Source organism: Peromyscus eremicus, chromosome 4 (genome assembly GCF_949786415.1).
Source record: "Peromyscus eremicus chromosome 4, PerEre_H2_v1, whole genome shotgun sequence".
NCBI lineage: Eukaryota > Metazoa > Chordata > Mammalia > Rodentia > Cricetidae > Peromyscus > Peromyscus eremicus.
The window spans coordinates 87492699-87516709 of record NC_081419.1 but is presented as its reverse complement, the minus strand read 5'-3'; the positions used below and the strand labels follow the sequence as shown (position 1 = coordinate 87516709).

The 24011-nt window shown below is 40.8% G+C and overlaps 1 protein-coding gene across 6 annotated transcripts in view; it reads right to left on the bottom strand.

Moving 5' to 3' along the window:
* Positions 1-24011, bottom strand: part of Fmn1 (formin 1) — a 374621-nt gene that overhangs the window by 158900 nt on the left and 191710 nt on the right. The gene's annotated exons all lie outside the window — the stretch shown is intronic.

The window sequence follows — 24011 nt, the reverse complement described above, 5'->3', positions numbered from 1 at the left end:
GAAATCCGCAAATTTTGTCTAATTTATCCCTCTGGTGCTATATATTTAAGTATGGATCAGATTTTAGAACTGCTGTGCTTGAACAAAATTATGAAATTCTTATAATTGTATCCATACAAGGCACATGTATTTGTAGTCATTTTCTCATAAGTCAGAGCTTTATTTCCAATTAATAGAAACTAAATTTTTAATCCCTTATGGTACCCACTTTTCACTCTCATGCACCTTTCTTGATTTGTCAGAATCCTCAGACTCACTCCCTACCAGCAGATGACTTTTGCTATGGAAGTGTGTTACTTCGTACCTGACTCAAATCCCTATGCTCCCATCTTGAATAACCTTTTACTCTATGCTGGCTGGGGAAGACAGACAACAGCTGGTCACAGTCCCCTGCACCAAGCTTGGGAAACCACACGGGCCTCTTAACAAGAGTTGCTTTATATCAAATGCTGAAGAATCGGTTTCTGAGGAATGTTAGCAAGCCCTCAGTTTATCTCAGTTCTATCTGGAGTCAGCAGAACTTGGCAGCACACAGCCTTCATCTTAGGTGTAATTTCAGTCGGGGGAGAATGAGATTTGGGAAGCACTCTAGTGACCTACAAGGGTACTGTGTGCAGGGGCAAATTCACAGGTTGCATTAAACCCTATTAGACATGCCTAGTTTAAGGTAGAGCCTTTCCAGACTCCTGCCACATACCACAATTACGGCATGTCACACGTGCGCATTATTACAGTGCCTAGGGAACTCGAACGGAGAAAAGGCAAGCCCACTTTCCAGTGTTGGAACCTATGCTTGAGCCAGTATACACAATTGATATTTTTTACATATATGGATTAAAATGAAAAGCTGCCTCACTGAATAAAAAATAAGACAAAAATGAGAAGACAGACGGCTATACTGGAAAAACCACACCCTTGCCACTCCACTAGAAATGTCATGACAGATAGACTGAGAAAGAACTCTTGCCAAGTTCAGGGAGACTTTTACAGAAAATCTACAGAAAATCCATACATATTGCCAGCTTGCTGCCTGCACTTGGCAGACGAGGCCAAGAGTAAAAATAAAAATAGATGGTTCTGAATGGACCATGAAAGCTGGACTCAGTCTCGGATGAATGAGGAATGTGTCACAGCGACAAAACTCAGAGCCACGTAGACTCCTTCTCCCACGGAGTCTTGTCTTTGCTGAGACCATGAAGATTGATTCCTACAGTTACATATCTACTGGACACCAGACACATTCAAATCTGTAACAGATCCAGCAGACCATTTGTTCTTGGGCTTAGTTCACCGGCTTGAACCTTCTTAGTCTCAATCATGGGGGTTTTCTCACCCAGGAGGTCTCAATTATCACAGACCTGGAGGACAGGCCTCCTGTCCACTTAAATAGATAGGAGGGTAGACATTGACTTTCACAGCAATGACGTATAGCGCATACCCACATGTAGCATACTTTCAAGGATGTAGAATAAACAGGCACGTGGCTTGTCTAGGTTAGATTGGACAAAAGAGTGGAGAACATGCAGAAAATGAGTAATTTGATTCTCCCAAAGTTAAACTTTCCAAAAGGGCAAGCTCTTTTTTTTTTTTTTTTTTTAAATGTAATGTGCTTCTGATTAGTTTGATGCTGGCTTTTACACATGCAATAACAGCCCAGATAATATATATATATATATATATATATATATATATATATATATATATATATTCTTTTAATTAGATATATGTATGTGTGTGTAGGGGGGTTATGCATATGGGTGCAGGAGCCAGAGCAGGCCATAGAAAAAGTTGGATCCTGAGAGCTGGAGCTTCAGGCAGATGTGAACCTAATGTGGGTGCTGAGAACCAAACTCAGGTCCTTTGAGAGAGCAGTGAGCACTCCTACCCACTGAGACATCTCTCAGACCCCAATCTCCATTTTTGTACTTTTGACTGGTGGTATCTTGCATTTATCTTCATATCTATGCTTGCAAATACTAATTCCTGGCAAAACTATGGGTAGGAAGAGGTTGGTATTCACCTCTTCTGGTGACAAGTTAGCTTGTCTCTGTGATTCACTGTGATCTTTACATTTCTCAGCCACAGGTTCAAAAACAAAATAAGCAATAGCTACAACAGTCATTTCAGAAGTTTTGTGTTATTTTTTGTTTGCTTTGAGATGTGGTCTAACTATGTCACCCATGCTGGCCTTGAACTTGTGATCATCTAGCCTCAGTATCCCAAGTGCTCACATTTACAGGCTTAAGCCAATATATCCAGCTGTCTTTATTGTGGAGGCATAAAGGCATACTTTTCCATTCAAGAGGAAGAAACTGGGGCTAGGATGTAGCAGTGGTAGAGCACTTGTCTAGCCTGCATGTAGCCTTGGTTAAATCTCCAGTGTGGAGTGCATGGGGCAAAAGGGGAGGTGCTAGAGACACAATCCAGTTTTATAGCTATGGCTTTTCTTGTGACTCTGTGTTGGTTAATTTTATATCCACTTGACACAAGCTAGAGTCATCTGACAAGAGGGAACCCCAACTGAGAAAATGACTCAATAAGACTGGGCTGTAGGTAAGCTTGAAGAGTGTTCTCTTGACTAGTGATTAATATGGTATGTTCAGCCTATTATGGGTGGGGCCTTCCCTTGGCTGGTGGTCTTGGGTTCTATAAGAAAGCAGGCTGAGCAAGTCATGAGGAACAAACCAGTAAGCAGCACCCTTTCATGACCTCTGCATCAGCTTCTCTTTACATGATCCTGGACTGTTTGTTTTGCCCTTACTTCCTTTGATGCTCTGACTTCCTTTGATGACCAACAGTGATGTAGAACTGTGGCTTGCTCTTCATCAGCCACAAAACTTCTGTAAAAGACTATTGCATCCATCTCTTGTTTTGCTTTGGAACCCTGTGGCTGAGAAATGTAAAGATTACACTGAATAAGACAAGCTAAACTGCTGTGGGATGGTATGTATGTCAAATGTGTTGCTGATTGGTCAATAAATAGATCACTGATTGGCCAGTGACCAGGCAGGAAGTATAGGCGGGACTAACAGAGAGGAGAACTGAGAGAACAGGAAGCTGGGTGAGAGAGACACTGCCAGCCGCCACCATGACAAGCCACATGTGAAGATCCCGGTAAGCCACGAGCCATGTGGCAAGGTATAGATTAATAGAAATGGATTAATTTAAGCTGTAAGAACAGTTAGCAAGAAGCCTGCCATGGCCATACAGTTTGTAACCAATATAAGTCTCTGTGCTTACTTGGTTGGGTCTGAGCGGCTGTGGGACTGGCGGGTGACAAAGATTTGTCCTGACTGTGGGCAAGGCAGGAAAACTCTAGCAACAAATGGCGTCCAACGTGGTGGCAAGAGTTTCCACCTAAAACCTGAATAAAAAGATTCTAAAATGGAGCTAAAAACAGCTCCTAGTTGTCTCTTTCAAGCTAGCGGCAGCCTGCGTGTTTGAGCTACTATGGCGGGTTCCTGGTGTGCATGCTGGACCTGCAGTATGGCGGGAATGAGGCCTCTGCAAGTGGCACATTAAGCTGTGTGGTAGATTTAGCCTTTGCTAGTATAAAACAAAAAAAGAGGTTTCTGGGCTACATGCTGCTTTGATAGAAGCATAGACACACTATTTCTGAGAGTTGATGGCTCCCAGAGTTGGTGGAAAACGTACCACCGCCATGTTGGGAAGCTGAAGTGGGCGGAGCCAGCAGCCATAGCGCCAGCGCCGTTTCAGGCTTAGAAGGCTGAAGTTTAAAGCAATAGGCTCAAGCTAATATAAAAAAAATAAGCCACGTAAAGATGGCTACCACACAGAGAATCTGGATTATGTTCTCTTTGATATTTGTAACTGAAGAAAAACATTTGATTACAAAAGCTGACTGTGGGCAAGGCAGGAAAACTCTAGCAACACTAAACCGTCACCTTTAGTCTACAAAATTAACCATTTCCTCCCCAACTTGCTTTTAGTCATGGTGTTTAATCACAGTAATAGTAATCTTAACTAAGGCAGACTCCATCTGCCATTTCTCATATGGAAGTGAATGGAGATGGGACAGGTAAGCAACTACTTCTCCTGGCCAGTGGCAAGAGTGGGTAGCAGCTGGAGAGAAGAGCTAGACCAGAACTGGCAGCCATATTGCTTTCTATCCTTAGACACAATGAGGGCTTCCTTGGACACACAATTACTCCTAGGCAAGTGCCCAGGAAAATAAATGCAGACTCAGGTCTTGCCTCTCTGCTTTTCCATGTTCCACCCCAAGCCACTGGCATGGCACCAGAGAGCTAGTTGGCAGGCTCTATGGTGCCATATTATGAAATGTCAACTGACTTGGTGCAAACAAGCGCCAGCTGCTGATGGCCAGTGTAGCCCAGCATGCTTCTGGGCAGAGGCCTCTGTCAACTGGCCTGATAATGCCATTAAAATGAGCTTTCCACACGCAGCCTGATAATCCGCCCCATTAAATGTTTCAAGGGAAACTGAGCTTCCCTGTTCTGTCAGAATGTTAGGTCTGACTCTCTTCCATGGCCTTACTTTTGGGGACACATAAAATTGCCCAGATGAAGTTTACTTTAAGGATTTGGGCTCCTTACCAAGAAATGTGAAAAGGCAAATTGTCATCCTGTCCTGAGCCTGAGAACATATTTGGCAAACCCATCCCCACCCTGATGAGACTGAAAACCTCTTTTATTGGTTTAAAGGCTGGTGAATTCTGTCCTGCAAGCAAGCTCAGAGGAGGCCACAGCAGGTGAAGGCTGTGGCTGTGGTGGGGGAGCGGTGTGACAGGCAGGAGAAATTTCTGAAGGTTTTAGCACTTTTGTGTTATACAGAAAGAAAGCCCCCAAACCAAATTGCATTTTCCCCCTACTGATCATGAATCTTGAGAGAAGAAATGACCCAGAGAAATCACTGCCTGCAGGTAGCCCGTTTTTCAATTTCTCATTGAAGATTCACAAGACAAGTTTTAAGTTGCCAGTTTGGGGCCATTTGTTAAGTTACCCTTGAACAGTCACAAGGCATGGTTTCCAATGCTCCTTCTGGTGATGCTTATACTACTGGCCCATGGGCTGCACGTCAGTAGTGAGGTGACTGCAAATTAAAGTTCTATTTCCTGTAACTGAAGGTTGGAGTAGTGTTGAAATTTATGTCTGCATGTTTATAAAGATTTATTTTCCTCCTTGTGTATGTGTATATCTGCATATGTGTATAGGCACATGTGTGGGGATGCCCACTGAAGCCTAAAAAGGGAACTAAATATCCTGGAGCCAGAGTTGTAGGTGGTTGTGAGCTAAGGTGGGTGCTGGGAACTGAACTCCAGTCATCTGCAAAAGCATTATGTATTGTTAACCACTGAGCCATCTCTGTGGCTCCTGTATGTTTATAAATCCCTGATGATTGACGTGTCTTTTATGGTGATATTTTATTTGTATTAAAATGTTATTTGTAAGTTAATAAATAAAGTTGCCCGGGGGTCAGAGCTATTAGCAAGCCATAGGAAAGCCAGGCGGTGGTGGTGTACACTTGTAATCCCAGCACTTGATAGGCAGAGCTAGGTAGATCTCTGTGTGTTCAGGGATACAGCCAGCATTGGAGACACACGCCTTTAATCTCAATACCAACCATAGAAGACCTGGAGGTCTATACAGAGGCAGTGACGAGGCAGTCATGTGGTTGGGTTTACAACCAATGAGAAGGCAGAACTGAAAGTCTTTATAAAGACTTTAACACAGGAAGTAGCTCTCTTTCAGAGAGGCAGGACCACCTCAGGAGGAAGGGTAAGGTTTTAGCTCTTAGCTCTGACCTCTTGGCTTTCTTCTTTGCATTGGTTCTGTGTTTCTTATTTAAGAAGATGATTGGTTACATCTACAGTCTTTTTCTTCTTGTTTACTAGCTGGAAATACCTCCAGTGTCAGTCTCCATGGAATTACCCACATACTTAGTCAATAATGGTGGCAAAAAATCATATAAGGCAGATCCCAAGTACACAGACTACCATATTGCCCTCCTAAAAGCTCTGAGAACAAAGTTTGTATGATGTTTGGACTTCCTGTATCATCTCTATATAATCTCCCATCTAATAAGAAAACCTTGAACCCAGTCTTTTATATATCCTTGGTGGCTCAAACAGTGCTTTCATTTCCCAAGTCTGAAGTGCTAGCTAGTCTCCTGAAAAGAGCATATGCTAGTAATTACTCCAAGCTGCTCAGAGATAATGGACAACAGAGAAGTTATTATCCTCAATGTCATCATATGTCTTTGATATGATAATCATTGAATTCAAGATATCAGAAATGATGGATGGCTTTTGATTTCAAGAATATCCAAGATGCAAATCACCTGGCTTGTCCAGACTCTGTCATGGCTGGTGAAGATCAACCCACAGTGAGCAGTCCAAGCTTCAGGACTGCCAGCCACTGGATGGTGACAGCTGGTGCAGAACTCATAAGGAAATACTTCCTCCTTTGAAGATACCTGAGGTGACATCACAGCTTCCTTTTGCAGATTCACTTTACCTAGAGCAATTCTTGGAAGCCTTAACTGGCCATCACTGCTGAAACATAAGCTACTCTGTTAATTATGAGAAGCAGCCACTGACATGGGCATCACATTGCTTATTGGGGCAGAGTTTCTTTCAAACACATAAGATGATGATCCTGAGACATGTTAAAAGGGAAAGCTGGGGTAGTACTGTGTGAACATGTGTGACTACTAGGACATTGGTGTGGATCCTAGAACAATGCCACTCTAATTGGTCTTCTGGTCTTTCTTACTATAGTACAGCAGGTAGAGGAAGGGAATGACTGTCACATGCCTGGTCAGTGTTCCTTTAAAAGGAGTGGGCCCCCTGATCTCTCTTTAGCACCAGTCCTGGAGCAGAGCTCCAATCTACTGACTCCAGAATCACAAACGCAAGCACCTTAAGATTTCTTCAAATGGACTAGTTCATAATAAGCACATAGTAGGTGATTTGTGTAGTCACCCAAGCATCTTGTGTCCTATCACTTGAAATATATCTCACCTTAAGAAACCCAAAAACCATCACAGTACCTTGGAACATGGCCCTGCTATATATAGTAGCATTCAAATGTTTCTTATGCTCAAAGGCAGTGTGGCTATATTTCATCTAAGACAGTCACATCTTCCATTTAATTATACATAGATAGCAATTATGAAACCATTTTCTAATTAGAATTTAATTTTGCTTTTATTCTTTTGAAGAAGTTATTTGCCACAAACACATAATCCTGTAAAATTGCTTAGTTTTTTCTTAGTCTTGAACTTTAGAGTAATGTAATTTTTCTTTGGAGAATATTTTAATGAATGGCCAGCCTGGGCTACCAAGTGAGTTCCAGGAAAGGCACAAAGCTACACAGAGAAACCCTGTCTCGAAAAACCAAAAAAAAAAAAAAAAAAAAAAAAAAAAAAGAATCATCACTGTAGCTAGACATGGTGGCACATGTTGGCTAGCTAGCTCAGCACTTGTGGAAGCTTGCTAGTTAGAGAACAACTCTGCTAAACACTGAGCTCCTAAACCAATCTGGAATAAACACAAAAACAAAGACTAGAGAGAATCACTGGTATGGGTGAAGGTACTCTATAGCTCATCTTTTTCAAAGCTGTGCAGTCTTCTACACTCTGAGTATACATGAGTTCATTTACGCATTCTAGCATTGACGAATGAACTTTGATGTTGTTTTTACATTTTTGTTTTGACAAAGGTTTCACAAACCTTTTTATTCTTCCTGTAACAAATGTGTGAAAATCTGAACAGAGGGTGTACACAGGTTCTCATTAATTAGACAGAGCCACACTGCCTTTGAGCATAAGAAACATTTGAATGCTATCAGCTGTAAGTGAAATTATTACTCTTCTTAGCTCTCCCTGCTGTGGGATGTTCTGTATGGCAAATGTGTTGCTAATTAGTCAATAAATAAAACACTGATTGGCCATTGGCTAGGCAGGAAGTGTAGGCGGGACAAGGAGGAGAATAAAGCTGGGAAGTGGAAGGCTGAGTGAGAGAGACACTGCCAGCCGCCATGATAAGAAATAGCATGTGAAGATCCTGGTAAGCCACGAGCCATGTGGCAAGGTATAGATTTATGGAAATGGATTAATTTAAGCTATAAGAACAGTTAGCAAGAAGCCTGCCATGGCCATACAGTTTGAAAGCAATATAAGTCTCTGTGTTTACTTGGTTGGGTTTGAGGCTGTGGGACTGGCAGGTGAGAGAGATTTGCCCTGACTGTGGGCCAGGCAAGAAAACTCTAGCTATAAATGGCATCCAATGTGGTGGCAAGAGTTTCCACCTAAAAACTGAGAAAAGATTCTAAAACGGAGCTAAAAACAGCTTCCTAATTGTCTCTCTCAAATGAGCGGCAGCTGCTGGTTTGAGCTACTGGTGGGTTTCTGGCGTATGCGCTCGACCTGCAGTACAGCAGGAATGAGGCCTCTGCAAATGGCACATTAAGCTGCATGGTGGATTTGGCCTTTGCTAATACAAAACAAAAAAAGAGGTTTTTGGGCTACACGCTGCTTGGATAAAAGCATAGACCCACGATAGCTCCCAGAGCTGGCAGGAAACGTAGCCATGTTGGGAAGCTGAGGTGGGCGGAGCCAGCAGCCACAGCTGCTGCAGTTTAAAGCAATAGATTCACAATAAGACAGATTCAGATGTAATAGTTTACAATGTGTGTAAAATATACGTAGGCTTGAAAGAGACAAAAAAGGTGATATATACAGTTATAGAAACAAATACATAATTTTAAAAAATAAAGTCTTTAAAGAGACAGTAAAATTAATATAAAAAATAAGCCACGTGAAGATGAATATTACACAGAGAATCTGGATTGTGTTGTCTTTGGGATTCTTAACTGCAGAGAGATATTTGATTGCAAAGGAAGCTGAGTTAAACCAATATGTATATTTTAAAGGTACCTTGACTTCAAAGTTTGGATATAAGGATATGTTACTTTGGAAAGGAGACTCTGCTTTTGTTCCCACAGAAAGCCAGAGGCTATGGATTTGAGGCTGTGGGACTGGCAGGTGAGAGAGATTTGCCCTGACTGTGGGCCAGGCAAGAAAACTCTAGCTACATCTCCCAGCATTTAGGAACTAGATTTTTCATTTGTTTTCCAAGCCTATGGATCCTCAATGGACCTTAGTTAAGTTTTGTTTTATATTTTCTGAATGCTGGTCATCTTCTCAAGTTTATTCATTCCTTAAGTCTGGCCAAATGTATTATTTGTTTAGTGTATGCACCTGTGTCGGGGTGTACACATGCAGGGGCACATTTGTGCTGGTCAGAGGACAACACATGGAACTCAGCTCTTGCCTTACACTGTGAAGGTTCCAGGAATAAAAACAGGTTTTCAGGCTTGGTGTCAAGTACCTTTACCTGATGAGCCTTTTCGCTGCTCATACCCTTTAGACCTCTCTATTGGAAATGGAATTTTTTCAGTCATCTATAAGAATCCTATATACACTTTAGAATATGTTAATTTGTTTGTATGCATTTCAGATATGCTTTCCAAGCTTGTGGCTTAATTTTCACACTCTGCAGAATTTATTCATGAGCAAGCATTCTTTATTAATATGATTATCTTTCCTCTTTTGATATTTCCTTTATCTGTTCCATGTGATGCCAGGAGACATGGATCTATATTCTCATTCTAACCCTGATAGTTCTATAATTTTTTTTTCATTAAGGGAGGCTGGGCTTCATTTTATTTCCTTTCACACAATATATATTCATCTTTTAAAATATTTTTTCAGTAGTTGATTTTGCCCATGGATTTGAGATACCATATTTCTCATAGACATGTTCTTACATATGCTCAGACAGTCTTCTCCTCTTTCAGTCTATCTTTCCTCTTGCATTGATTACAAGCTTTCTATGCTATCCTACTAAATCTCAAATTACTTTTCATGATAAAAAGTAAATGGGGATCTTCCACTCAATTTTTAATTTTATTTATTTATTTGAGTTTCTTGTTTATTTTGAATTTTTGTCTCCTAAATAAACTTTAGAGTTAAATCTCTAAATACCAAATAATCCTATTTGTTTTGACCCGAGTACTTAGAAGTTCTGAATCCACTTGGGTAGCTGATGTAATGTCTGTCTTCATTATGACAATATGTCTTTCTCCTTTTGTTTAGAGCTACTTAAATGCTTTCAATAAAGATAATATTTTCTATATTAATTATGAGTGCTTGGATTTATCCTGAGGTAGTTAATGTTTCTATGATAGTATTTTTACAACTAGAATTCCAAGCTCCTTATTGCTAATATATAAAAGTACAATTGGTTATTATAAGACAACATTATATCTAACATGCAATCATATTCTCTTATGTTTATGTTGAATTCAACAGAAAGGGGTTTCTTCACAGAAAATCACATCTATAAACAATACTGTTTTCTCTCTCTTGTTTTGTTTTTTTGAGACAGAGTTTCTCTGTGTATTCCTGACTATCCTGTAGACCAGACTGGGCCCAATCTCACAGAGATCTGCCTGCTTCTGCCTCCTGAGTGCTGAGATGAAAGGCGTGGGCCACCACTGCCTGGCTCACTGTTACATTTCTGTCTTTGCAACATGGTTTGTTTATCATTCCTTTGGCTGACCACACTGGCATGGAGCTCTACCACAATCATAAACAAAAGCAGTAGACATAGGTGTTCAAAAAGAAAGCTTTAAAATTCTCACCAAATATGCCTTTATCTTGTGCCTTTTTAATAAACACTTAGTTGAACAGTAACCATGTTCTCTTCCATTCATAGTGAAGCTATAAAATTTCATTGTAAATCATAATGACATTTAAACAAATGTTTTGGCATCATCTTTTCTGATAATCATATTGTTTTTCTTCCCTTATTCTGTTAACAACCCACTAATTTATGAAAGCATTTTATAATTTGAATCAAATTTTCCTTTCTGAAACAAGTCACTTTAATCATCCAACGGTTTCTATACTATACTGCATTCTGTTTTGTTTGTTTGGGTTTTTTTTATATTCTGGCTAGGGCTTCTGCTTCTACCTTTGTGGTTTTCCCTGTATCTGACCTGTGTGTTCTTGTCTGGTAGTGCCATCAAGGACACGGATGCTATCAATGACATTAACATGATACTCCATTCCCTGAAACACTGCGTCTAGGGGAAGTTGGGAGCAATAAAGCCATCTGGCCTTGGCCCATGCTCTGTGTGATGATTTGAAGCTACTAATCTAATTTCCTTAATATTTATAGAGCCATCCAGGTGCCTTATTTCTTCTCAGCTGTTCTGATAGTTGATATTTTTCTAGGGAGTTACTTCGTGTTATTTCATTTACTGGCAGGGGTTCGCCGGTCATCTGCCACATATCCCTCTGCATCAGGAATGACTTGTACTCTTATTTCCCAACACTTGTTACTTGTTCATTGTGTTCAATTATGCCTAGTTTTTGAATACTGTTACAGTTTTCAATTAAACTGTTGTCTGTATTGATTTTCTGAGCTGTGCTTAGATTTCCTAAAATTTCCATTCTCATCTCATTTTAAATGTACAGAGCTCACTCCTATGAGCCTGTAACTTGCAAAAACAGCTTTCCATTGTCAACTTAAAATTTCCTTCTTATTCCTTTGGGTTTTGTTTGTTTGTTTTGTTCTAGCTATTAATTTTGGATGCTTCACTTTTTAAAAAAATCTTTATCTTATTGAATTTAAATATTCACAACCATACATTTCAATTTCAACTTTAAATTTTCATACCTGGAATTTTTAACTTTTTTGTAATAACTATTCTCCAAATTCTATTATAATTATTTTCTTAAACAATGAATACTACTGATGATTACTATTTTTGAAAATGTAAGCGTTTTTTTATATTGACATGTGTAAACAGTTGTTTTTGTTGTTGAATGAATGAATGAATGAATGAATGATTTCTAACACTATCTCACTCTTACAGAAGGATGCGGGCTATGTGGAGAAGCCCTTATCTTTGTAGAGAGTTGCAATGTTCTTCTTTACGGTTTCTAAAATTGCTTCAAAACAAAGCTTTGATTTGCCAGGCATAGTGTTGCAACACCTAAATTCCAGAACTTCAGAGGCTGAGTAAGAAACCTAAGCCAGTCTGAATGACAGCCTGCCTCAAAACCCTGCAACAACAACAACAACAACAACAAAACAAACAAAAAACCTGCTTCTTTTCTTTTTTTTTTTTTTTACACACATGTATAAATATGGCAATTAATTTGGTGTACTTCTTAATAGAGAACTTAGCCTAGGAAAGCATCATATTTAAGGATCTCACCATCCCCTAAGTCAGCCGTTTTACTTATATGTTTGCATTAGTTGTTTATAAGCCACAGTGGTCTACAAAGACTGAAGGAGGCCAGGTCATGTTACCTGCCAAACTCTGACTATGTTACACTGTACCACAGATGTGGGCTACCATGACGGCCAACTAAAAGGAGTGCCAAGAGCCGGGCGGTGGTGGCGCACGCCTTTAATCCCAGCACTCGGGAGGCAGAGGCAGGTGGATCTTTGTGAGTTCGAGGCCAGCCTGGTCTACAGAGCGAGATCCAGGAAAAGGCGCAAAGCTACACAGAGAAACCCTGTCTCAAAAAAAAAAAAAAAAAAAAAAAAAAAAAAAAAAGAGTGCCAAGAAGCAGAGACACATTTTGTTATCTTATGTTCTTTCCCTGGTTTTCTTTCGGCATTGAGGGTATTCATCATTCATCTTACAGCATCTGACTGAAGTTCCGTCACTTTAATTGCATAGCTGTGCCCCAGCAGGGCCCACACAAACACAAAGATAGAGCAAAATGGATTTCTGCTAAGCCAGCAGGGGCCCAAGAATGTGAGGTGAAACAACTGGTTATAACTCAACCTTCTGCTATCCTCTGGGATGACATTAAAGAGGTTATTGTTGTTGTTATTTTTCCTGGTGATGCTGGCAATACAGTGGAAACAGCAAACATTTTATGCAGACAACTGTACAGATGAGCCTTAGGAAGGTGAAAGACTTACCCTTTGTAAGAAAAGAACAGATGTTTCCCAAGCCCCTCAAGCCTCCTTATACTCTACCTCCATAACTAGTCTATTCACATCTCTTATCATATTGGGCTTGCTAGAGAAAGCACATGGTTTCACACATGTAATTCGGGCCTCTTCTATAGCCTTGCCATTGACTTCCTGTTGCTCTGAGCAGACATGGTGATCTCAGTTTATAGGTGAGAATCCTGTGTACTGATCCACGTTCTACCTCCTTCTCCAAGCATATTCAATCTCAGAGGCCCATGGCTTCCATAGGTGGCAATTCAATGGCTACGCCCCTACAAGGCTAGTTTCATATAAACATCATAAGGCCTAGTTTCTCCAGTGTCTTACTAATGCCTTCTAAACATAGTATGCTGCAGGCATTTCACCGCTACATTTTGAATCACATTCTTCCCTAAGCAATCATCTCAATGTCTCAGTTTTTCCATTAGTAAGATGATTAGAGTACAGAGTGATCTATTTATAATAAGCCCCAGCTTAAGCACTGTGGCTTTTCTTTGGCCTCATTTTAAATGCATCTCTCTTTGTTAATTAATGTGCCTTATCCCAGAGTTGCAAGTCACAAGAATGTTCCTGAGTTGGCCAGGGAGGAGGAGAACCACACCCCAGGTGGAAGCTCCAACCGTCTTCAGAATTGATGAGAATGCAATAGTCATGTGAAGAGCAATGCTTAAGAGCTGGGTTCCAGGCTTGTCTTAGGCCAGTGGTTCTCAAGCTTCCTAATGCTGCAACCCTTTAATACAGTCCTCATGTTGTGATGACCCTCCCCCCAACCATAATTTCCATTGCTCCTTCATAATTGTAATTTTGTTGCTGTTATGAATCTTAATGTAAATGTCTGCAGGATTTTTGATATGCAACCCCCGTGAAAGGGTCGTTTGACCCCTAAAAGAGTCACAACCCACAGGCTGAGAACCACTATCTTAGACTAAGGAAGGTGACAGAGTCTACAGGAGAGTAAAGAACAATGCTAACTAGATGGGACTGAAACTCTGGGACTTGGTCCCTATTGCTTTTAAGCCTCCCTTCTCACCTAGGAATATTTTGCACATGCAAAACACCTTAATGTGACTTAGTAAGGCACCTGGCAGAAAAGTTAATTAATGAAGATGAAAACACTAAAACTCAGGTTATTTAGTAACCAGGGCCTGGAGCCAGATCCCAATTAAACCACTGTTGTGGTAAAGGAAGGGATCAAAATGCCCAATAGGTTCCATCTGGCTGCTTCTCGGGGTTAGCACAGCGCCCGATGGCCTTGTCAAATTAGCCTTTCCACCTCCTTCCCAGTGCAGGGAGGATCTGAAGTGGTTCTCCAGGGGACCTGGGTAACTCAGGGGCTCCAGCACACCTTGAGAGGGGCTGGCAAGGAAGGAATCCCACTGGAAGCAAGCGTGACTCACTGGTAGCCCAATCTTCTTTGTCATGCATTTCACAGGAGGGCCCCTAAACCTCCAATCCCATTTGTACCCCACTGAGGAGATCTGATAACGGTCTTGGCAGAACTGAGGCTTTTCAAACTTCTGGCAGGGGCCTCACTGACCCATAACATGGCTGTACACATGATTTCTTCTCATACTGTCTTTGTAAATTGACCATGGCTAACCTTGCAGTTCTAATCAGATCAATCAGAATAACATTTCTCTAGCTGCTGCTCACTGGCAGCCTCCTGGGCTGAAGCGTGACTCAGAGTCAGCCTTGGATACCAAAGGCGGATTTTGGAGTTTCCAGTGGTCTCAGGTTTCTTTTGCTTTTATCACAGTTGGTGAGCTTTGTAAGGTCCGTGTTTACAGCCATGCAAATTAGCCTCAGCTGGAGAGAACTCAGGTCAGGCCTAAATGAAATCACGCACTGGGTCAAAGGTATTTTATCAAAAATTACAAGTGTGGCCACAATACTGGGGTTAAACCAGACTCCCTTAGGAAGTAAACCGACAGCTTTGTCTGGTGGAACCTGAACTCTTGGCCTCTGGAACCTGAAGTCTTCTAAGGAATGGTGGGAAGATGAAGGGCCAGGCCAGCCTAGTGGAGGCAGGCCAAGCACTTTTTGGATATAAGGACAGTTGTGATGAAGGGATATCACATTTTTAGAGGAAGAAATGTGCTTGCAAGCTTGGTTTGCAGTATAATTTCTGTCATTCATTGGTTGGGCAAGTCTCAGATTGACTGACTGTACACACATACTCGGTTTCAAAAACGTCTTCAAGACAAGGTGTCCACATGCAGCTAAGTTCTGACATTTTGTACCTGGAAAGAGTTGTTTAAAACTTCCTCTTCAGTGCTATGCCACTTACAAAAGCTAAATGATACAAGAAGCAACCCCTAGTTAGTTGCCTCTGGCTCCAAATCTACATTGAGATTTTCCAAAGATTGCCAATTGATATCTCAGTACCTAACGGAACTTTATTTTAAAATGATTCTGTTAAAACGAAGGGGTTATTAAAATCACAGTTACTCCCTGAGGCCCATTTACCTGTGATTCATACAACACGACATAAGCTTTAAGGCAGTTGAGTTTGCAGAATACTCCAGGAGTGCTGAGATCTTGGTTCCTGTGGGATTCCCTTGTCTAGCTGCCCTCTCACACAGAAAGTCAAATTAAAGCTGGTGGATGTTAAGTGTTCTCATCTGCAGAGCAACCATCTGAGCCTCGGAGTCCCTCAAATTGAAGGTCATCTATTGACAGACAAACAACTGTCACACAGACTTCAAAGGCCTCATCTGGGATTTGATTCTTGGCTGGGGTCAGTCAGAACTACAGAGCATGAACACTGACAGCAAGCCAGTGCTACTTTCACTGTACAATGACGGGAAATAAGATTCAGGCTTTGCCAGTGAAGTCAACACTGTAGTTACATTTAGATGAATGCATTGGTTTTCATGGAACTAAGAACACAGCCCTGAGCTGTCTATACATGGTCTGCTACTTATGCTAGGCTGTGTGATACACAACCCCTCTGTACTCTAGTTTCCTAATTGGCAAAATGGGAGTAATGCTGGTAATCATCTTCCTGAGCTCTTGTGGAATTAACTAAGTTAATATATACCAAGCAATTAAACTATTAAAAAAAAAAAACCTCCTAGCATTACTACTACTACTAGTAAAAGCTTCCATGGTCATCTTTACTTGGAGAATACCCCCCAAATCCAAAATTATTGAGTCTTCTTCTGATCATAATGAGCATTTGCCTTGGGGTTGGGGGAGGATAGTCTGTGCATGTGAAAAGGTAATTGTCACCTTCACATACACTGGTGTGTGCCCTGCAGAGCATTTTCAAGTTTAGTGTGAAGCATCCACATGACCTGGGGTTGTAACTTGAGTACATGTGTAGGATCTTTCTTAATACTTTTCCATCCTCAATACACTTCTCTTTTAGATCTGGAAATTGGAAGAATCGCTGCCACCATCATACCCTAGCACAGCCACTCAGCCCCATCCCTTCTCCAGCTCCAGTCACTGCTACCATCTTAGAATCCTGGGATAAATGAATGAGGTTCCAGGTTACTTTAAAAAAACAACCCAGTGTATTTAACTAGTTTTCTCCTACTATAACTTCAGGCATCTAATTACACCTTGTACTTTTTAATTAGTGATCCTAAAGTGTATATTCAAATAATCTTCTCTGTCTTTATAGAGATTTTAAAGATATGGTAGAGAGGGGGATAGGTTCTAGAATTAGTCCGAAGGAGCTGAATCCCATACTTCATCCACTGTAAACTGTGGTCATTCATTCCACGATCTGCAACTCTGCTTAGGGACAGCTTTTACTCTGCTGACACAAGCTTTTCTAATATGCACTTGGCTCAGAGAACTTGGGATAATATGATGTGAAATTTGGCCTCCTGGGCTTCCATTGCTCTCTGGACTAGGCAAGACTTAGCTGTGACTCTCATTCTAAGGTGCCCTCTTGTGGCTTTTGGGAGGTAATGACTGTTCTGATGACAATCAAACTGGCCTGAGTTATGAACCCAGATTAAATTATTCTTTTAACAGCCAAGCTTAAAAACAGAGCTGAACTCCCAGGACAATACTTAAATTTGATATTCTGAAAGAAACACCGATATCTATACATAAGTTTTACCCACTTTTTAAAAATAAGCTGGTAAAATAGATGTGCAAGCCAACTTTGGGGGTCATCTCAATTCTAAATAAAACCCATAGTAATGTTCTGCTGGTGCCTATATGGGAGAAGCCCTCACTTCCTTTGAGTAAATCTGACTAGTTGGGGGTCTGTTAACTGCATAAGAGAAAAAGCATTGATTATTCCAGGTCTACTCCGGGGTCTGGGTAAAGCACTAATATTCCCAGGATGTAGATTTGTACAATCAACACATGGGCATTCTTGACACAATAACTCAACACACTTACCAAACACGGGAGAAATGTTAAAGATGTGCCAACTTATCCTCACCCCGAGGGGCGAAATAATGCACATACCTTTCCAAGGCAGCACAGAGAAATTATCTTTGTTACAAAAGCTGGAGTAATATAAACTTGGAAGGGCAGCAGGTTATAAAAACCCTATAAATTTATGTTCAGGCTTCCAAGCAATGCTCTCTTTTCACCCTTCTCCCCTCCCTACTACAATGAGACACAAAGTCTGGGATTTGAGCATTGGAAGCCTCAATCCTCGCCAAAGTGACCAAATTACAATCAATGCTGAAGGATTTTGGCACCAGAAAGTTTCAACAGAATATCATCTGCTAAGCCATCACAGCCCATCTCCCCTAAAAGGGCTCAGAGAAAGTGGCCAGTAACTCATTAATTCTTAAGAAATATCCACTAAGGAGACAGAGGGAGGAGGATGCTTTCATACATCTCACAAGAGGAAACGAACAGAGATGACTCATAATTCAAAGTCAGATCAGCGCATCTCAAGAGCAGAAGGATATTGGCGGGTCTCGAAGATGTTCTGTCAGGCAAGTTTAGAAAATAACTGGGAAGCTTATCAAAAATTAATGACCTCTTTCACAGGGGCCGAGAGAAAGAGCCCCTGGCAATAGAGACAGATACTTGGAGCCCTGTCAAGGCACTGACCTTCTTGCTCGGGAACAAATGTAACTTAGGGAGAGTGTAAACACGGACGCACTAATAGTGTAAACACTTATTTTACAGTGCAAGAAAGAGAACGCAAGCCAACCTGAGACGAAGTACTAGCTGTTGGAATGTGTCATTACAGGAAGTTGTGGAATGTGTCTATAAATAATGGAAAACAAGAATGGTCCGGAGATGTTCTAGATTCTTTTTAGGCTTTTTTTTTTTTTTTTTTGAACAAAACAAAACACAGTCTCATGTAGCCCAGCATAGCCCAGAATTTATGATCCTCTTGCTTCAGCTTCCCAGGTGCCAGGATTACAAGTGTGTGTCAACACACTTGGCAATGTTTTCTTCCCAAAGCTTTGACATGACAGCAGTTTACAAAACAAGAGATTGACATAAACCTCTGAGAATGTCTACAAGTATTTTCACAATTACAATTTCCTTTTATCCCCATAACAGCCATGTTAAGAAGTTGAGATTCTCAATTTTATAGAGAAAAGGTTGATGTGGGAAGGTAGTTCGCTGACTAGAGGAATAATAAAGACTGTATCGAGGGGCGGGAAGACTGTGTCGAGTGGTGGGGATATTGTCAATTGTTGTGTTCTGTGCTCTTGTTCTCAATTTGGTTCCTGCTGTGTCTGTAGTGGCTGATGGGCCTGATGTGAGGACGAGGATGGCAATAACCTGAGTATACAAAGTGTCCTGCCTAGGATTTTTTTTTTGTTAGTTCGTAAAATGCAATGGATTGCCCCAAGGGAAACAACACACGTGAAATCTATGTATTTCTTTGCACTAATTGTACACAAGGCACATATTTTTCTCAGGAGTTTGAATCCCCACGCCCACCCCCAGTAGAATACTAAAGAACACTTTGGATAATCTCACAATGAAAGCAACAGTTTAGACTTCATCAGGTATAACTGTGTCTTGGCTCCTGTAGCAATCAATGGCTGTTCCTGTTCATCAACTTCAATTCAGTCATCTCGGTGAAAACTGTGACTATCAACAGTGTGGTGAATTAAAAGAGGAATCACAGACATATGCTGAAGATCTTGTGGCTACTCTCCAATGCTTATCATTAACATCTTCCCAGGTAGAGAAGTTCAAAGCCCTATAAGTCACTTCAGTCTTGGTTTCTATGTCATGATGAGAGAATGGAACTACACCAGGAGTGGGTTTCCTTTTCATTCTTAGACTGCTTGTTGTAGAACAAGATTCCTGCTCAGTTTGAGAATTCACGTATGTCTTAATGTAAGACAGGATCAACGTTGGGAAATGTAAACACTGTTATAAACCTTGACGTTAGAAGTTCTCACCTGAGTTCAGCAGACTGAACAATCAAGCTCATCATTTCTGAGGCACACATGTGGAACGCTCTGCTCTACTTCAGAGATCTGTACATTTCTGCCTTGATGTTGGCTCAGCCCCTCCTTCTAAAATTCAGAGAGCTGGATGCTTCAATATCCAACACACACGGTTCTTCCTCTAGTTCAGGCATTAGAAAAAGACCTATTTGACAAGTGTTCTTGTGGTCTCCTCATATGGGAACCATCTCATGATGCTGCTGAAGGATTTGGCTCCCGAAGCCGAAAGTCCTCTAAAAAGCCACTTTCATCTTCACTTCAGGAGAAAAGAAAACAAACATCGGACTCTAGAAGGGATCCATCTTGACATTTGAAATCTGGCCACAGGCATGGAGGCTGAGCGGGCTCAAAGGGGCAAGTTTGCAATTTTCTGGCATTGATTTAGCTTTTTACTTTCTTTACAACTTAAAACCTCAGCTTAAGGTAGGCTACAAAGTTCACTGAAAACTCCAAACACCACCCCTCCTGGGAAGCCCACTGGACCCAGAGTTTTTGGCTCCATTTGCAGTGAACCCTCAAACATAGCACACATGCATGTAGATTCTGTGGGGTGATGGAACCTCACCAAGGAGCAAGCCTGAAGAGTTCAAAGGAAGCACATCCCTTCTTCAGACAATACAATAAAACAAAGAATCAAAGACTAATTGCCTTAATTAAAATCAACTGTTGGATAGGCACACAATTAGGAGATAAGAAACTAGAATGAATGACCAAATGTTAACATATTTGAAAACAAATATTCACTTACAAAAACAGAAATAATTCATTTTAGGAAGAAACAACATGTTACCAAAACATCCAGAGAGAAACAAAACAGAGCAATACAATTGAAGAAGAAATGGAGAACACAGAAGAATTTAATATAATATTGCATAAGACAATACTTGGGAAGTTTCTGGTTAGTTAGAGAAGCTTTGTTGGTAGAGATAAACGGAGGGCATCTTTAGAGTGTAGAGATTTTCCTTCTGCCTTTCTTATAGTGATAGATGGCATCTAAAAAGCCAGCCTCTCCCCCCTGCCACACACACACACACACACACACACACACACACACACACACACACATTCACTCACTCCATCCACAAGACTAGCTTTCCTGAAATCCACTTCATGGTTGGTCAGTGACTTCTTGCCTAGTACTGCTCTTACAGAAGAATTTCAGTTGTTCCATGTAACATGTACTCTTAAAAGATTCACTCTGTGACTAGAGAGATGGATCAGTGGTTAAGAGCACTTGCTGCTCTTCCATTGAGCTTGAGTTTGATTCCTAGAACCATGTTGAACAGCCCACACCCGCTTTAACTCTAGCTCCAGGGATCCAAGGCCCTCTTCCAGCCTCCAGAGGTACAGACATTCACACATTCACACACACACACACACACACACACACACACACACACACACACACACACGTACACAATTAAAAGTTAAAAAAAGTAAAAATTCATTACCATATCTAATTATTGGGATCACATTTTTCTCATGATAAAATACTTCTGGTGTACTTAGAGGATGAAAATTGCTGATCATGGTTTTAGGCCCATGGGAAAATTTAATTTGGATCACAAAACTACAATCAGGAACTTCTGGTTTGTCTTCTGTAAGATGCCCATTTCATGATGTAACATAGTTATGTTAGTAGCAGCACAGGGAGTATGAACTGACACATGAAACCCACCACATAATTTAAGAAGGAAGTACAGATGGCAGTAACACCATCTGATACACACTTGAAACTTTTTCAGATCCCCATAGATTTCACAGCACCCTGGTCAAGTAGATTTGGTATTGATAATCATATCAATAGGAAATATGAGAAGAAAGACAACCACTCCCTCCAAGTTCACAGAGCCAATTGGCAACTGAACCAGGGCTCACTGAGTCCTTAGCACCATTCTGCTGTTAACCAAACATGAATACAAAGGGACTGTGGCAATGGTGGTGACCATAGCAAGCTATCACAGAATATAGAGAGCAGCCATCATAGAATGTGGGCCGATCACATACCACAGACTATGGACAATATGAGCTCAATTCATTATCACAGAAGGGCATAATGTATGGCTCTTGCCTTAGTCAGCTTTCATGCACAACAACAAGATACCTGAGAATTCCTGAAGCAAATAATTTAGAAAGAGAAGAGGTGTATTTTTACCCATTATTCTGTATGTTCTATGTCAAAATCTAGTGTTTCTTTTGCTTCAGGCTTTCTGCAAAAGCACCATATCAGGACAGGAGAACACGACAGACCCAACTGCTCTGTCCACTTCATGAGCTGGAAGTGAGGAGAAACTAAGATCCTATAATCCTATTGAGGGTATGTCCCCCGTGACTTAAGGACCTTCTATAGGGCTCTGTATCTCAAAGGTTCTAGTAGTACCATCCTGGGAACCAAAGCTTTGCCAAATGGGTCTTTGGGGGACTTACTAAACCACAACAGATGTTATCTTGTGCTATGGCTAAGGGATTAGGAGAGAGCAAGGGCTGACACCTTTCTTTGCCTTTGCGTCGAGGTGTTTAACTGAGGTCATATTGGGCCTCATATCTGCCTGATTGCTGGATGATGGTAAAGTTGTTCTGTAGCTGCAAGTTTTCCTGTGTACTGCCTGGCCTGCAGTCGGGACAAATCTCTCACCCACAGTCTCACAGCCTTTTATAAAATATTCACACAGAGGCTTAATATTATTTATAACTGCTTGGCTATTAGCTCAAGCTTATTACTGACTAGCTCTTCTTACACTTAAATTAACCCATAATTATTATCTATGTTTAGCCACATGGCTTGGTGCCTTTTCTCAGTTCTACCTTCACATCTTGCTTCCTCTGTGTCTGACTGGCGACTCCTCACTCAACCCTTCCTCATCTGCTTGTCCTGCCTATACTTCCTGCCTGGCTACTGTCCAATCAGCATTTTATTTATCAGCCAATCAGAACAACATACATTCACAGCATAGAGAACAACATTCCACAGTACTTCCCTTTTCTGACTAATTAAAAGGGAAAGTTTTAATTTTAACATAATAAAATTACATATAACAACAGTTATCAAGCAAGAATTATCATTACAATATTTAGTTTTTGTATTTGACAAAATTAAAGAAAATATTCTATTTATCCTGTATTTGTGAGTTTAATGTTTCATATCTAATTTATCTTTTATAATAACCAAGGAAAATTATAACTGTCTGGTCTTCAACTACATGAAAGACTCCAGAAGGATATAATATTACTTAAGTAAACAGGAAGAGCATTGTAAGCTCAGTTGGTAGAGCATGAGACTCTTAATCTCAGGGTTGTGGGTCCATGCCCCATCCAGCAGCATGTAGCCAAGAAACTTTTTTTTTTTGTACTAGTAAAAGCTAAATCCACCACACAGTGTGCTGCATGGCTTGGAGACACCACTGTGTATTGTGGTGGGAATCTGCTATGCTGTAGGTCAAACCTACATGCCACGAATCTGCCATACTGTAGCTCAAGCCTGCAGGCCTCAGCATCTCTGTATCACAGCTTTCCTGAGAGACACAACTAGGAAGCTGCTCTTGAATCCATTTTAGAACCCCTTTTTAAAGCTTTCTCAGGGTTTGGGTGGAAATTCTTGCCCCATGTTGGGTGCCATTTGTAGTCAGAAGTTTTCCTGTGTCCCACCCAGTCCGCAGCCACTCAGACCCAAGTAAACACATAGAGGCTTATATAAATTAAAACTGTTTGGCCATTAGCTCAAGCTTATTATTGACTAGCTCTTACACTTAAATTAACCCATAATTATTATCTATGTTTAGCCACATGGCTTGGTGCCTTTTCTCAGTTCTGCCTTCACATCTTGCTTCCTCTGTGTCTGGCTGGCGGCTCCTCACTCAGCATTCCTCTTCCCAGAATTCTCCTCATCTGCTTGTCCTGCCTATACTTCCTGCCTGGCTACTGTCCAATCAGCATTTTATTTATCAACCAATCAGAGCAACACACATTCACAGCATACAGAATGACATTCCACAGCATTGTTCTACAGATGACTAGTGGCTTTTGGTTTTTAAATCCTCATGCTTTTACATAGAAGTCATCTTCTCAATGGGACTTGCCTTGAAAACCCCATTTAAAACTGCAGGCCCCACCCACACCTTTCCTGTGCTGATCCCCTCACCTTGCTCTACTGTAGGATTGCCAAAATTTGCTTGTATTAATGACTGTTAAACTCCAAAGGGCAACAACCATTTGGGGGTTGTTTTTTCTCCCCCTTACACATTGCTAATATTTACAAAGAGCTGTCCAAAAGAACTTACTGTGTTACCATATTTAGTAGCTACTGAAGAAAAATAGCTAGTGTAAAGGACTGAACATTCTATTGTTTATTATTTAAATGGCTACATGTTATCACATTCTAGCATATACTTAGAACACTGCCCTGTACCAGAGTCTAATTAATTGGTTCTATGAATGAATTTATTGATGAGATAAAATTGCATGTATATATACATATTTATGTATACATGAGTGAGTGCACATGCATTTGGAAGTCAGAGGCTGATAATGGGTGTCTTCTTCAATTACTCTATTCCCTACTTTTTGAGACAGAGTCTCCTGTGGAACCTAGACTT